Raw genomic sequence first — 15,077 nt, forward strand, 5'->3', positions numbered from 1 at the left:
AATCACTTTTACATGTCATTGAAGTACACATGGGGAGATTCACGAGGATATTTTCCCATGTTGAAATTTAACGACCGAGAAGGAAACACAAAATTCCAAAATGCTAAAATTTTGTAACAACTTTAAACAATTCCCTAATTCTTACCAAAATTTGATTATCTTCAAAGACAATACGAATGCAAACTATGTGCAAATTAATTTGGATCCAAATTGAAAAATATGCTAGCAAAACTATTTATTAACCACCCGCCAAAAATCTATGCATGCATATATCGTTAACAAAGACTGAAGGACTAAAAGTGTGTCCGCTTTGCATTAAAGAGATTAAACAGCTTTTTTTGTATTTCCAGTATTTGTGTAAGGTAATTTCATTTGATTTATATTGTTTAATCAGGTGGTGCTGAAATATCCGGAACAAGCACCATGGTAAGAAAAAAAAGTAGATTTTTTTAAATAGTTCGGCCCATTTTCTTCTCGAATTATTCAAAGTTTAAATTTGAAATTGTCACTTAAAGAAGCTAATACCACTCATTTGACTCTTGTATACAAGTTGCGTATTTATTTAGTTCTAATTATTTACAAATACTTAAGGTTTAAACCCATGCAGTTTCGAATGATATTGATTCAAGATAGATATTTAAACACATTTAAGTCCAATTATTTATTATCATAAATCATTCTCGAATTTCAAATGTACATTCCAAGCCTTATCTTAATCTTAGTCAAAGTTGCAATTCAGCTACAAGTATAATCAAACAAAATTTGCGCTATAAATTCTTGTTAAACACCAGAAAATCACCATATTCAAACAGTTTTTAAGATGACTATGTTGATATTTAAGGTTCGATAACTCTAGTGTTAAAGGACAATCAGATAAATTTTACATAACAAATACATACTATAAACTGCGGTTGAGATGTATGCATGAAATTACTTATTTTGAAGGATTTAAATATAAAATGTTCGAATTATTCAGAATTTTGTGAAAAGAAATTAGTTTTGATTAGACAGGTGAGTGAAAAAAATTTCCATAAAATATTTTATTTAATTAAGCGTATTTGTATATTTATCATGTTTATGTCTGCCGAGGTGGTGAACATGATACCCCCAATTAAGAAACTGGAAACTTGTACAAATCTTACATTGAAAGGGATCAAAAGGGTGAAATCATTTGGAAATTATTGAGAGAGGTTTTTTCCACATATTATAATCACGTAGGACTATATCTTAATGATCATAAATATCTGAGCGTATTTTAGATTTGTTGAATCAGATACATTTACAGACACGTTCACACTTTAAAATGACCACAGTAACATGATGGAATAAGGAGCCAAGGAGCACCTGACCATCTCAAATAAGGATAAGGGAAGCTTGATTTTGTCCCTATCATGTTGCATGTACAACTGAAAAAAGGCATCATTTAATTTGGAATACCTTTGTTAAAGTGTTATTTCCATTTACTACATAGCACTGGGTCGATACCACTGCTGGCGGACTGTTACTACTCCTGGAAATCACCAGCTCAGTATTCAGTGCTTTGGTACTGCTATGATTAAAAACAAGTTATATTTCTAAAATTCGCCATTTGATAAATTAAGAATCCTTGTTGTCAGTCAGATGGTTCATAATGTTTCTACGTATTTTTCCGACCCTGGCTTTTAAATGTTTTAAAGTTTAAGCGTTCAATATGAAGGTAAATCCGGAAAGGCGATTCGACATTTATTAAGTGTTATAACTGGACCCACAAATTTCGATTGAACGCATTCAAAACTGGCAATATGCTACTGTGTGGTTGTCTTTTTTCCAAGATAATTTTAATTTGTGATCATGATTGCTTTTTCCCGAAAATTAGCTTTTTTATAATATTTTTTCAGGATAAACTGTAATACATTTATGCAAATAAGCCGGTCCGTATTTTTGTTATGGGGATGTATAAATACCCTGCAACGCCTGGTCTGTGTTTTTGTTAGATGCATTTTCTACTTTGTATCGATCTTATGAGTTATAAGCCCTTTTCAACAGACATTTATAGTTTGTTCTTATGTTGTGCTGTAACACCACTGTCCCAGGTTAGGGGAGGGTTTAGCGCTCACAAACATGTTTAACCCCGTCACATTCTGTATGTGCTTGTCCCAAGTCAGGAGCATGTAGTTGTAGTGGATGTCGTTGGTTAATGTTTGTCACATTTGTTTTTTGTAAATAGTTTTGCTATAAATTAGGCTGTTAATTTTTCCCAATTGAATTGATTCATATTTTTTATGTCAGGCCCCTTTTATAGCTGACTATACGGTATGGTATTTTCTCATTGTTGAAGGCCGTACGGTTACCTATAATTGCCTACATCCACTTCATTTGAACTTTGGTGGATAGTTGTCTCATTGGCAATCATACCACATCTCCATAATTATTCTTATTTTTATATACTAGTACTAGATCTAAAACTATAAGGAAAACACATTATAACAAAACAAAGTACAAAATATTAACGATTTTAGCGGATGTGACATTGGACCGCAGTAAAAAATGGATGAAATCTGGTTTCTTAAATATTGGTCGATGAGTATCGTGTTTGTATGCCCTAAATAGATATCCCGTGTCCTTAAATTTACGAGTGTACATTATCAAAGTTGACAACACAAGTTTCCCCATGTCATGGTCCACTTGAATATAATTGTATCTGTAATTTAAGATGCAATTTAGTACATTGTATATTAATAGCTAGTCGGTGTATTTTTTACGATACTTAAATGCTCAAATTGACTGTTTAATATTCTCATATTTCATTTTAAAGCCAATTATCTATTATATAAAGATAGATGGAAAAAATGAGAAAGTACATTATTTGCTCGTAAATAGGCGTTTAACATACTGTAACTGCATATCATAACGTATGAAAAAATTACTGAACGTAATTAAAACATGTTTAACTTACAAATAGGGTACATTTTATTGCGCTTTTTGAAATGTTCACACCATTTACTTGCGCATCATATTTGATCTACTGCATTAAATTTTGTTTTAATAGTTGAATCTTTATATAAACTATCCAGTCACAATAAGTTGCGTATAGTTTGCTCAGTGGTTCCTTCAATTTTAGTATTTTCTATGCAAGTTCAATCAGGCACACGTATTACCATGTGAACTCTATACTGCCAAAACACTCTAGAAACAAAACAGATAAAGTAACTAGCAAAGAAAATTAACCCTCCGAAAAAAAAATCGGTGCGTTTGTCGATACCAAAGCTGATTGTAAATTGAACCATAGACAACAACAAAAAACGGTGCGTTTGTCGATACCCATGCAAGCTGATGGTAAATTTAACCGCGTATACCACAACTAAAACAGTGCGTTGGTCGATACCAAAGCTGATGGTCAGGTGGTCCATAAGAGTAACATCTGTCAGGGTCCATTGACAACGGCCACCGATTTTGTTGGTAAAGTTATTGAAATTTTCTACTAATAAATTTAAAAACAAAGTTCTGTCAGAAATCCAACAGACCTATCTTGGATAGTTATTGTTATTTCTTGTATACTGCTTAATCATTGTTGATATATCTTTATCTTTGTTCACACTTTATGCACTGTGCGTTCTAAGCTTGTTTTAACAGAGCGATTTCAAAAAATTGCAAGGAGGGTACGTTTTCTTTTGAATTTCTAACTTGCAAAGAGTAATTTATGTAAATTTTGAATTCCGTCTTTTGCTCTAATTTGTTGTTATCTTTTCACTTTGAAAAAAGCCAGTTGAGAAAATTGTAATAGTATACACGCTTACTTAAAACAGCTTTTGTATAATGATTGTCAAAAGAGAAAGATTTCAGTCATGTTAAAAGCAGTGTATTATAATTTATTAAAACTAATAAAAAATATAGCGATGGAGCTTCATGGGAAAGTTTAACGGTTGTATTTACCCTATTGTCCCGCTAGCGACCAGCAACACATTTATTTTGTAACCTTAGACTTTATTTGTGTGATCAAACACTGTTAATTTAAAAATATTTGATGTTCAAAAAATTATCATTATTAATAAATATGAAAAAATATCATACATAATTCATAAGGAATAAATTATTTTGAGATTCACTATTTACAGAATTTTTTTACAAATTAAAAAAAAATATTTATGAATAAACACAAAAACTAAAATAAATCTCATATCTGTGTAAATTATAAGTTTAGTTCAAACCTCTTAAGAACGCTATTTTACAATTGAGTAATTCTCAAGTTAACTGACCTCGGATTACAGTTTAGGCAGTACGTATACGAGACTTTACTTAATTTTATGGGATTTAAAGTTTCAAAACCCGGATAAATCGACAACAAGTGGAAGATAGACATTCATTGTATAGAAGGTAGGATGGATGGTTTTATACATTTTAAAATTGTTAATTTGAAGTGCATTAAATTCCTCCTTGATTGCACAATTTTACATTATTACGAAAAAAAATTTTTTTATAGACTACCCATTATTTTGCATTAAGGCAAAACGAAGTTTGGTCGACAATTAATTAATTTAAACATGTATGTGATTAGATTAAAGTTTCTTTGTACTTGAAAAGGAGTAAAAAAGAAACGCAGTTTTTCGTAAAACGGAAAACAAATTCATGTTTGTTCGTATTGCATAAAAATTATACAAAAATTCACGAAAATTATACATCAATAAAAAATCTAGACGTTTTCGGTCTAAAAACAAATTATTCTTAATTGTCAAACTGTTGTTTACAGGCATCCTATTTATCATTTTCAAAATTTTAACGTGCAAATATGTCTTTTCTGTCGAATAACATAACAAGTGTTCTACTTCTCTATTCGGACAAGTATTTTAACGATAGTAGAACATGGAAAAGGTAATATGTAATAAAAGAAGATGTTAAACTAAATGTAAAATATTCATGCTAGATTTAAATAAACTAATTGAAATCCTCATGTTTTAAGACAAGATGTAAGAAAATAATGTAAATGAGAACAGGTATTGTTAAACATTAAAGGATTATATATGTAAATTTGTAAAATGAGGATATTATATTCATTATAATGTCAAAGATGTGCATTGAAACACGAAACTGACTATCTGCATAGCGTAAAACACCGACAATTCACCTTCAAGGGGAGAGGACATGGGTTTTTCGCGGGACATAAACGTACAATTGGTTTTTTTTCAACTTTAATCACAAAACAATTTTCTCTCAATTACATACAGGAAAATGTATATCTTAGAAATCAATGAGGTTTTTATATTACTAAATTTCAATAGAAATAAACTATCTTTTTCACTTCCCTATTGAAAGAAATTATTTTTTCAAAACATTTAGAAAACTACGACCCACCCCTTAAACACATTAAAGATGAATAGTGCATGCCAATTTAACCACAACGTTCATGATTGGACTTTGGGTAGATGTTACGTAGCTTTTGGTACTGAGATACTTACGTAGGTGCCGGGGGAGGAGCGACAAGGGGGTCAATTACCATCAATTTTAAGATTGGTAGTAAATAGAAAATATATATTGTTTCTATTATATTCATGTAGGTATAACACAGAAAAACACGAAAATAATTGAATATAAAAGAAAAAGGGGAGGTAAAAACAAATTGTCCCTATGTAAAAGATATGTATATTTCTACATGATGCTACTGCTAGGTTTAACGACCTCGACTGACTACCCATGAGGGTATCGCACGGTCGGGGGAAAATGTGTTGGTTGTAGCTGTTCCTCTTCAGGCACATACACGGCTTATCTAAATTTGTTTTAGGATTTCCGAATTTCTATCATCTTTATCCATGGAGTTGGGTATAAAGGGTTATCGATTTAGATATCGTTTAATGATATCATGCCGCGATTATGCGTCTGCGCTCTGCCGACTCTGAATGATTTTTCTTATCTTACCAAGATTCAAGATTTCAAGATTTATTAGGAAAACACTCAGACACATTTACAATGTGTTACAAGAGGTCATTATTGATAACATAAATACATTAAATATGACAGAAATGAGCATGTGATTAACAAATTAATACAAACAAAATTTAAAGAAGAGAAGACAGTTTTCTGATAAACACTGACAATTTCTTATATAATTCAATATTGCAAAATGACAAAAGACCTTCCATTTTTACAATGTTTGGGTTATTTCTATAATATTGTGGTAAATATCTGTTTCTCAATTCTACTATCTCTGCATTTTTACAAATAAATAATACATGATATTCATCACCAATATCCTCTTTGCATAAATTACATTTTCTTTCTGATTTTGGTATATTGTACCATCTACCAGTTTCTATAGGCAATCGTAAGTTTGCAGTACTAAATTTTAAAATCCAAATTCTAAATGACTCTGGTAAATTAATAAGATATCTTTCTATTTCAAAACTCTTTTTGAACAGTGAATAAAATTGTCCACGCGATGTACCATTTTTGTATGAACTGGTCACACAAAATTTGTTTTACTAAAGCCTTTTCGTATACAGCAAACTGTTTTAAAAAAATAAAGCTCATGCCTAACTCATTAAATATAGATTCTATGTGGTTTATCCACTTGAAATTCACTCCATGATTGCTTTTTAAACTTAGCATTAACTTGTATAAAGTACTGCTAAGTTTATTTTCATTTAATACTAATTTACTCCAAAAAGAAATCATCCTCAATTTGACCCGAATTTCGAGTGGAAACCTCCCAAGTTCTCCATACTCCATAAATGATGCAGTTGAATTTCGAACTTTCAAAATTCTTTTACAGAATTTCAAGTGGATTTGTTCAATAATTTTTAGGTTTTCAAAACCCCACACTTCTGAACCGTACAATACAATTGGTTCAATCATAGAATCAAACATTTTTAATTGTATATCTATAGGTATTGATTCATTACGAAATAGTTTGTAAATGCAATATAACGCCTTTTGTGCTTGCTCTACAAGTTTTTTCCTTGTGTTAATAAACGTTCCGTTATATTTGAAAATAACACCTACATACATGTACATTAATGGTCATCCTGGTGGCATAGGTACTTGGCCATGGGGAATGGACATTTTTTTTTGTGGATAATAAATGGTATATACATGTCATATTTAGCATATTTGGTTTAATATATCACGGAAAAACGGAAAATAATTGAAATTAAACAGAGAAAATATGAAAATAACGGATTTTAGAAAAAGGGGAGGGCAAAACGAATTTGTCCTGTCCCCAAGTACCTATGCCCTTTGGTAGCTGTACTATGACGACATATGATCAAGATAGGCAAAAAGAGTTTTCAAGTTACGAGACGTCCCAGAAGATTGCATTTATTCAAATTTGATCAAGGCGTACTTCACATAAAAAGGGGGGGGGGGGGTAAACGACTTGCAATAAAACTTTGAGGCGTTTCTATAGGAAACAACAAAAATAAGTGCCTGTGTTTGAGATTGTGTTCTGTGTTCTGTGTTAACTTTGTAAAAGTGCTGTTCACTGCTTTGGATTTGTAAAGTGCGCATGCGGTGTTTGTATAATGAATTAATATTCTTTTTTTCACACGCGTTCTACGTAGTAATTAAGAAACATAATGCCGCTTAATAAGAATTAATAATTACAATCAAAGTACTGAAGTACTGAACATCGGATGACCACAAGTTCTTGAGGATGGTCAAATGCACTTGTCTCAGAAAAAAAACAACATATCTCTTTACCTGAAACTGAGGTTAATGTACAGAGATATATTTTTTTCTAGACAAGTGCGTGCGAGTATGATGAATAAATGACAGGAAATTCAACTTCACCGTAATAACTATTATATTGTAGTGATACAAATCAGTATACACTGATTTGTTGTTATATATTATATTAAAATAACAGTTACATATATATATGATTTGCATCCGTTTGTATATCATTCTATTCTACTGTTCTAATAATAGTGCAATGCAAGTGCATGGTGGACACTTTTCTGTAAAAATTCGATTTTTCTAAGATTGGATACGAGTAGGCATTCATATTTTCCCGCAAAAACAATTACAGAGTTACCGGTCCTGTCGCAAAACGTTCTTTGAGATATTCTTCCGCATGCTTTAACACAATTTTTCGGTACGTGTGCATTGATATTATCAATGATTTTTTACTTATATATATATATCTAACTACAAAACATTTTCACATTATTAATTTATGTTGTAAACAAAAATATTTTTATCAGTATTCATTGAAGAGATGTATTTATATCAAATGACAAGGAATGTTATTTTGCACTCGTTTATGTGCGCATATTTATCATGTTTATAGATCGGTTACAAACCCAAAACTAATTTACATAATGGAAATCTAGGCGATAGCAATACATCGGAGTGACCTCAAGGTCATCGCGATGTAAAAAGCAGACATATATATATATAGGAGTCTCATATTCTATAGGACAATCAGGAGATATACCCCTCCCCCATGCACTTACACATTTTGATATGGCTAGGTTTATGAAGTCTATGATGAAGCAAATTTTTAGTTACATTTAAGCTTAAGTGCTTAAGAGTGTTTCATTCAGCCTTTTGCAAGTTTGATTTACTGATTTATATAACTATAGCTGAACTTTTGTCATCCGATATTTTATATTATCTGAATAAATATATTATTGCCAATTACCGTCTTTGCTTAATATACCATACACATATTATTTCATGAAGAAGTTCATGTAAATCCTAATCAAAACAGATATAAATTCAATTTTAAAAGATTGAAATTTATTAAATGATATGAAAAAAATATTTTCTATCCGACGACTTGGTGTCTAAATACTGGAACCGATTTATACTAAGAACATGAACTCATGACCGGTCATACAGCTTCTATGTAGTTTTTCATATAAAAAGAAAAACTGTCATTATTATTCATCACCCTTTATCTATTTTAGTAAAAATAAACAGAAATAAATTTTTAAAGTAACGTTAAACAAAAGTTTGCTTGATGGAATGACAGAACGATTACTTTTATTCATAATAATTATAAGACAAAAAGAAAAGACGTGGGAATACGTCAATGAGATAGCAACCTCAACAATAACCAGAAAAAAAAACCCAAAACTGTTCATTACCTTCTACATGCATGCCGACACCCTATTCAATACAGGATGATTACGTTATACATGCCGGGTCCCATATTCTAATGTTGTCTACTTTTCGGTCCTTGTTTTCAATATAAGATGAGTGAGGGTCTGGATGGGGTTTATAGACTAGAGATAAACGGGGGGAAAGTGCAGACTAAAAGGATAAAAAGTATAAAGCATAGAGAAAAACAGACACAGAAAAGAATAGAGAATATCAATGGGGTGATTAAATATACAATAAAGATAATAATAATCAAAGTAAATAACAAATATAGAATAAATCGTATAAAAATACAGAATAAAGAAATGAAGGACCCAATTCAGACCCTCATGTGTATTAGATACATACTGGTCTCTGTATTCGGGATAACATGATCAGACCCTCATGTGTATTAGATACGTACTGGTCCCTGTATTCGGGATAACATGATCAGACCCTCATGTGTATTAGATACATACTGGTCCCTGTATTCGGGATAACATGATCAGACCCTCATGTGTATTAGATACGTACTGGTCCCTGTATTCGGGATAACATGATCAGACCCTCATGAGTATTAGATACGTACTGGTCCCTGTATTCGGGATAACATGATCAGACCCTCATGAGTATTAGATACGTACTGGTCCCTGTATTCGGGATAACATGATCAGACCCTCATGAGTATTAGATACATACTGGTCCCTGTATTCGGGATAACATGATCAGACCCTCATGTGTATTAGATACGTACTGGTCCCTGTATTCGGGATAACATGATCAGACCCTCATGAGTATTAGATACGTACTGGTCCCTGTATTCGGGATAACAATAATATTTTAATAATAATAATAATAATAATATTTTATTCAATAAAATATCAAGCATATGAGTTAATACAATACTCAATTTATACGATACATAAAGACATTACTAACACATACTTTGTAAAATATAATGGTATTTTATGAGTGTAGATAATCTTTAACTGCACGGAAAAAATTTGCTGATATTTTATCAGGGATAACCCATGAAAGCTTTAAAGCTTGTTTCCAATGGGGTCCCTTCATGAATAAAATAGATGTGGGTAAACATCAACGAGACAACAACCCAACAAGACATACAAAAGAATCCAGAAAAAGTACGTTCTTTGTGTCTGTTCACATATTAGTATAATATCTTTATTGAAATTTGTTAAGTAACGTTTACATTGCATGTATCTTAACATTATTTAAAATTTTCATGTCAGTTTTGGCGAAGGGTCAAAAATTTAAAACTATTTATTTATCCGATTTGTTTTTTGTTTATGTTTGATTAAATAAAGCCGTAAAGGCATTTTAAAATATAATATCATTACAAAAGTTAAATGGTTGTAAGTAAATAACCTGGTATGTGCATCTGTTGGTCAAGGGTCCACTTTAAAATTACTGGTCAATTAAAGTGGATACTTTGAAAATTACGACAGGGGAATTGAATTTCTTAGTTGTGTAAGTTATTTTTGTTATAATAATTTACATTCATAAATTGACATTTTTAACACTTTAAACCTTTTCTGAACACTTAATAATGAATAAGTTATTGTTCATAATATAATTAAACTTTTTTATTTGAAGAAAAATGAAAATTTCCTTGCTGGAAAGTTATCTGTATATAAATATGCATTCAGAGATTAAAATCTTTGATTCTTATACTCTTTGTTATCATAATTGTATCCTACAGTCTAGGTATATAGTCTTATGGCAATATGCTTGCATTGAGCGGAATCGATCTTTAAAATTGGTAATGTCTGCTTTTCTGCCAAGCACGTTTTAGAAAATCGGAACTACTATGTCAATCTGGTATACAAAGCATGGTATGCAAGATATGTATTTACTTTACCTATAGCAAGTCCAGCTGCAGGTTAAGAGTTTTCAAAGATTGATCATGCTAATTTTCAATATAACCAGAGTACACTCAATCTATATATTATAAATATGCAAATTAAAAATATTTGCCACTGGGCGTTAGACACCCATCAATTAACCAAAACATGAAACTACTACTCTCAGTTATAGGCAGAGGTGTATTTTATACGAGACGTATCAAAATCTACTCTATGAGAATGTACAAAATATGATTGTGAATTTAAAACAAAAAATGTTTTTTGAATATTTACCCTTTCAAAGCACAAGTAAATTCACTGTAAATATAACAAAAATAACAAACAAAAAGTGACGTGTATGTGATCTAATTAAAATTTAAATTTCATTTTTTTTTTAAGTTAATGAACATATAAAGTTGAATTTCAGACGAAAAACAACAATAAAAGCGCTGTTCCTTTGCTTTTTGTGTGTGTTTGATGTGCATGTACTGATTTTGTGTCATGGATGTATACCCCATACCCTCTCCTTTCTTTTATAAGATTTTATTTTCTTATTTTTTATACCCCCAACTACTTGTGTTATATTTAAACCCGATTCGTTATCTTACGTAAAATCGAAATTATTTCTATATCTTACATCAAAATTTTGAAAAGCGTAATGTTTCTGTATCTGAATTATTGTTACAGGATTTAAATTCATTATTCAACAAAAACAGTGTTATATTTTACAGCGATACGATCTTTTGTGTGCTAAATATTGTAATGACTAAGGGGATTTTATAATGAACTGCGGTAGATTGGATGAAAGTGCCAAATATTGATATAACCTTTAAATGTAAGCCTTTATTCTGGATCCATGACGGATTATTAAGAATACTACCCATTATAAAGGATGCTTTACAAATTTTACAATGTCTTTCCAGCTCTTATAATATGAATAAACTCTTTGTTTTCTATGTCCTGTTAAAGTCCATTCTCTTATTCTCTTCTCATATTATCATTCTCGAGGGTCTGGATTTGGGGGGGGGGGATCTTGATTTCTGTATTCTTTAATTTTTATGGCTATTTTTCTGTATTCTTTATTTATTTCGCCAATTATTATCTATTCTTTATTCCACCAATTTATATACTCTTGATCCATTATTCTCTATTCTGTAAACCCCATCCAGACCTTCATACTTGCTGGGTCGATCTCTAATTCCACCGACAGTTCAAAATTAAAGGAATAATTGATCTATACTGGATGTACTCGAACAAACAATACCAGTGGTCAATAACAGTGCCATAATTAAGGTCACTTAAGCATATAATGATAATGAAACATCTTCAATATACCTACATTGAAGTCATTATCCTCAAATGTTCAATTATAAAACGTTTATCCCTCCTTCATTCTGACACTTTTTTTGTGTCATCTTTAATAAAGGTTTTTAATTATTAAGAAATATTTTTAAAATGTTTTGACGCTATTTCTTATTGTTGTATACATTCCATAAACAGAAATTGGGAATATCTTCCGTGATGTAAGATAAGATATGATGAAAAATGTATTACTGGAAAATCCATGCAAATAATAGGGTTGTAACAAATAACAAAAAGTAAACAATACAAGCATGTACAAACAATGATATTTTTTTTACTCGTTACAACTTGTCTCTGATAAAGATCTTTCCCTTTTTAATTTCCGTATTATGATATCTATGCAGATCTGTGAATTTTGTGCAAGGTGCACGTAAAGGGTCGCTATTCATACAGAAATAGTTAAATTTCATTTTATATCTTTGTTTCGATACCCGGATGAGTCAAACCAAAAATTGAAAATTGGTATTTGCTGCTTTCTCTGCCACCCACGCGGCATTTAGGAGTAAGAACAATTGAAGAATGGTCGATTTGGAATCGGAATACTGTAAATTCAGAAATTATTGCGATGTTTTTATTAATGCGAATAATGCGACTCCTTGAGTATGGCAAAAATAAAAACTCGCATTCTGAAATCTGATACCTATAACTGTATGAAGCTTTCCCTGAAATCGCAATAATTGAACTTGCATTTTTGTTCTTTAAAAATCGCAATAATAAATGCACGCAATAATGTCTGAATTTGTGTCCGGGTAGGGTGACATGTCTTCTTACAGCTTTTTTGTACTGGTTTAGTTTAAAGAAGGATTCGTATTCATATTGATGTAATATGAATGTGATATTTCCCACTGGACGTTAAACACCAATCCATCATCTTCTTGTTAAATATTGTAGTTATGTAAAAAGTGAGAAAGTCATTTTTGCAATCGGCTACCTTGATCTTTTGGTAACAATTCCTTTTAAATTATTTACGTGCTTATGTGGAGCAGGCTCTACTTACCATTTCGGAGCACCTGATATCACCCCAGTTTTTACTGGGGTTCGTGTTACTCGACATTTGGTTTTCTATGTTGTCTTTTGTGAACTGTTGTTTGTCTGTTGATCTTTTTCTTTTTTAGCCATTGTGTTATTAGTTAATTTTCTACTTTTGAGTTTGAATGTCCTTTTGGTATCTTTCGCCTTTATTTTATCATTCTATCAATAACAAGTATTTTCTTCTTCTCTCGACAGACAGTTGGTCTCATCCTGAAAATGAAGTGTCAAGTTGGCTCTTTTCTCGACAGACAGTCGGTCTCATCTTGAAAATGAGGTGTCATGTTGGCTAATCTCTCGACAGACAGTCGGTCTCATCCTAAAAATAAGGTGTCAAGTTGGCTCTTCTCTCGACAGACAGTCGGTCTCATCCTGAATATAAGGTGTCAAGTTGGCTAATCTCTCGACAGACAGTCGGTCTCATCCTGAAAATGAGGTGTCAAGTTGGCTGTATGAAAAGTATTACGCAGCTACATCGGCGGTGAATTGGGACTATTAAATATTTTTGAAATAACTAGTTTAAGCTACACTTTTTATCTTGTATATCTTTTTATTATAGAGCAGACAAACTTCAAATTAAAGGATATATATACCTATACCATATTAATCATTTTTTATTTTAGTGCCGGGGTCTTAAGGTTACTTCTATATTACACAATTTTCTATAGTTATAATAATTGTTTATGACAATAAAGGATATCATTTTCCTACATTGATCTATAATGGGACTAATCGCTTTGTTTTGTGTTTGTATATTTTAAAATGGATCACTGCTCATGGTGATATCGAATTCAGTTCAACTTAAGGTTGTATGTCACAAAGCAAGAATATAAAAGGAAATATTTATTTATAAACAAAAGGAAACGAACAAGTGATTTTTATTATTTTGGATTTATAGGCGAGACAAGATAACTACATTTGTCAGGTATGTAAATTTTAAGAATCATTCTACGAATATTTAAGGGGTGAAGTGGAACCACAACTATAATTCCTCTCTGTAGGTCCAACGTCGTTATATAACATTAGGTTCAGAGGTTAGAAGCCCTTTGTGATTAATTAATATACTCTCTGTACCGGCATGTTTGTCACACTCGTTAGAATAAATCATTCGCATGTAGAAAATATCATTCAGGTAGAATAAGTTGTATGGTACCATAGGTGAGTTAGAACCATTTCATTTACCAGTTTTGTTAGGTTTCAATGTCCTTATTTAGTTAGAAAGAAGAAATACCAATACACGGTGTCGGATTCAACCGTCACATTAATTTCCGACCAAACGTGACTGTGTATTTATATATTCCGCACAATCAAAGAACAACCCTCGTCCTGTCGGGCGGTAGAAGCCAAATGCTCAAATTCTCTTTACTCAGTCTATCGCCGTCTGACGAACGTCATCAGATTGACTATTCTGTCACTTCAGGGCGTGCATGTATGGAATAATTTTGAAAAAAGAGCAAAATTAAGGTGCTATTCATACATTTAACAGTGAGTGTTAAAAACAGGTTTATTAGATTTATTGTGTAGTCAGGAGTCTGTTGTATGATTCACGACTACTGACATGCAGATGGCACTGAGTAAGGTAAGGCGTTCCAATCCCTTATGGCTCTTGGGTAGTGCGATTCTTTCCTTGTTGTAGTGTTATATGCTAGGATCTGGAAAGATATTGCCCATATTTCTTGAGATTTCGTTTGGTGGTATATACATTTACGATTTTACCTAACCGTACCATTCGCTTGATGGTCTACATTGTCGGAATCTAATCTCTGAGACATT

The 15,077-nt window shown here is 31.6% G+C and overlaps 1 protein-coding gene across 4 annotated transcripts in view; it reads left to right on the forward strand.

The window, feature by feature from the left end:
* Positions 1-15,077, forward strand: part of LOC127723695 (protein FAM167A-like) — a 29,516-nt gene that overhangs the window by 1,593 nt on the left and 12,846 nt on the right. Inside the window, exon 1 of one of the 4 annotated variants that reach the window (XM_052230445.1) lies at positions 887-1,011. The exons of 1 other annotated variant lie outside the window; for it this stretch is intronic. The gene's annotated coding sequence lies outside the window, so the exon portion shown is untranslated. Of the gene's footprint in view, positions 1-886; positions 1,012-4,272; positions 4,354-14,081; positions 14,230-15,077 lie in introns of those variants that run through there. 2 more of the 4 variants (XM_052230444.1, XM_052230441.1) reach the window with 2 other exon arrangements.

This window comes from Mytilus californianus, unplaced genomic scaffold, assembly GCF_021869535.1.
Source record: "Mytilus californianus isolate M0D057914Y unplaced genomic scaffold, xbMytCali1.0.p SCAF_13, whole genome shotgun sequence".
NCBI lineage: Eukaryota > Metazoa > Mollusca > Bivalvia > Mytilida > Mytilidae > Mytilus > Mytilus californianus.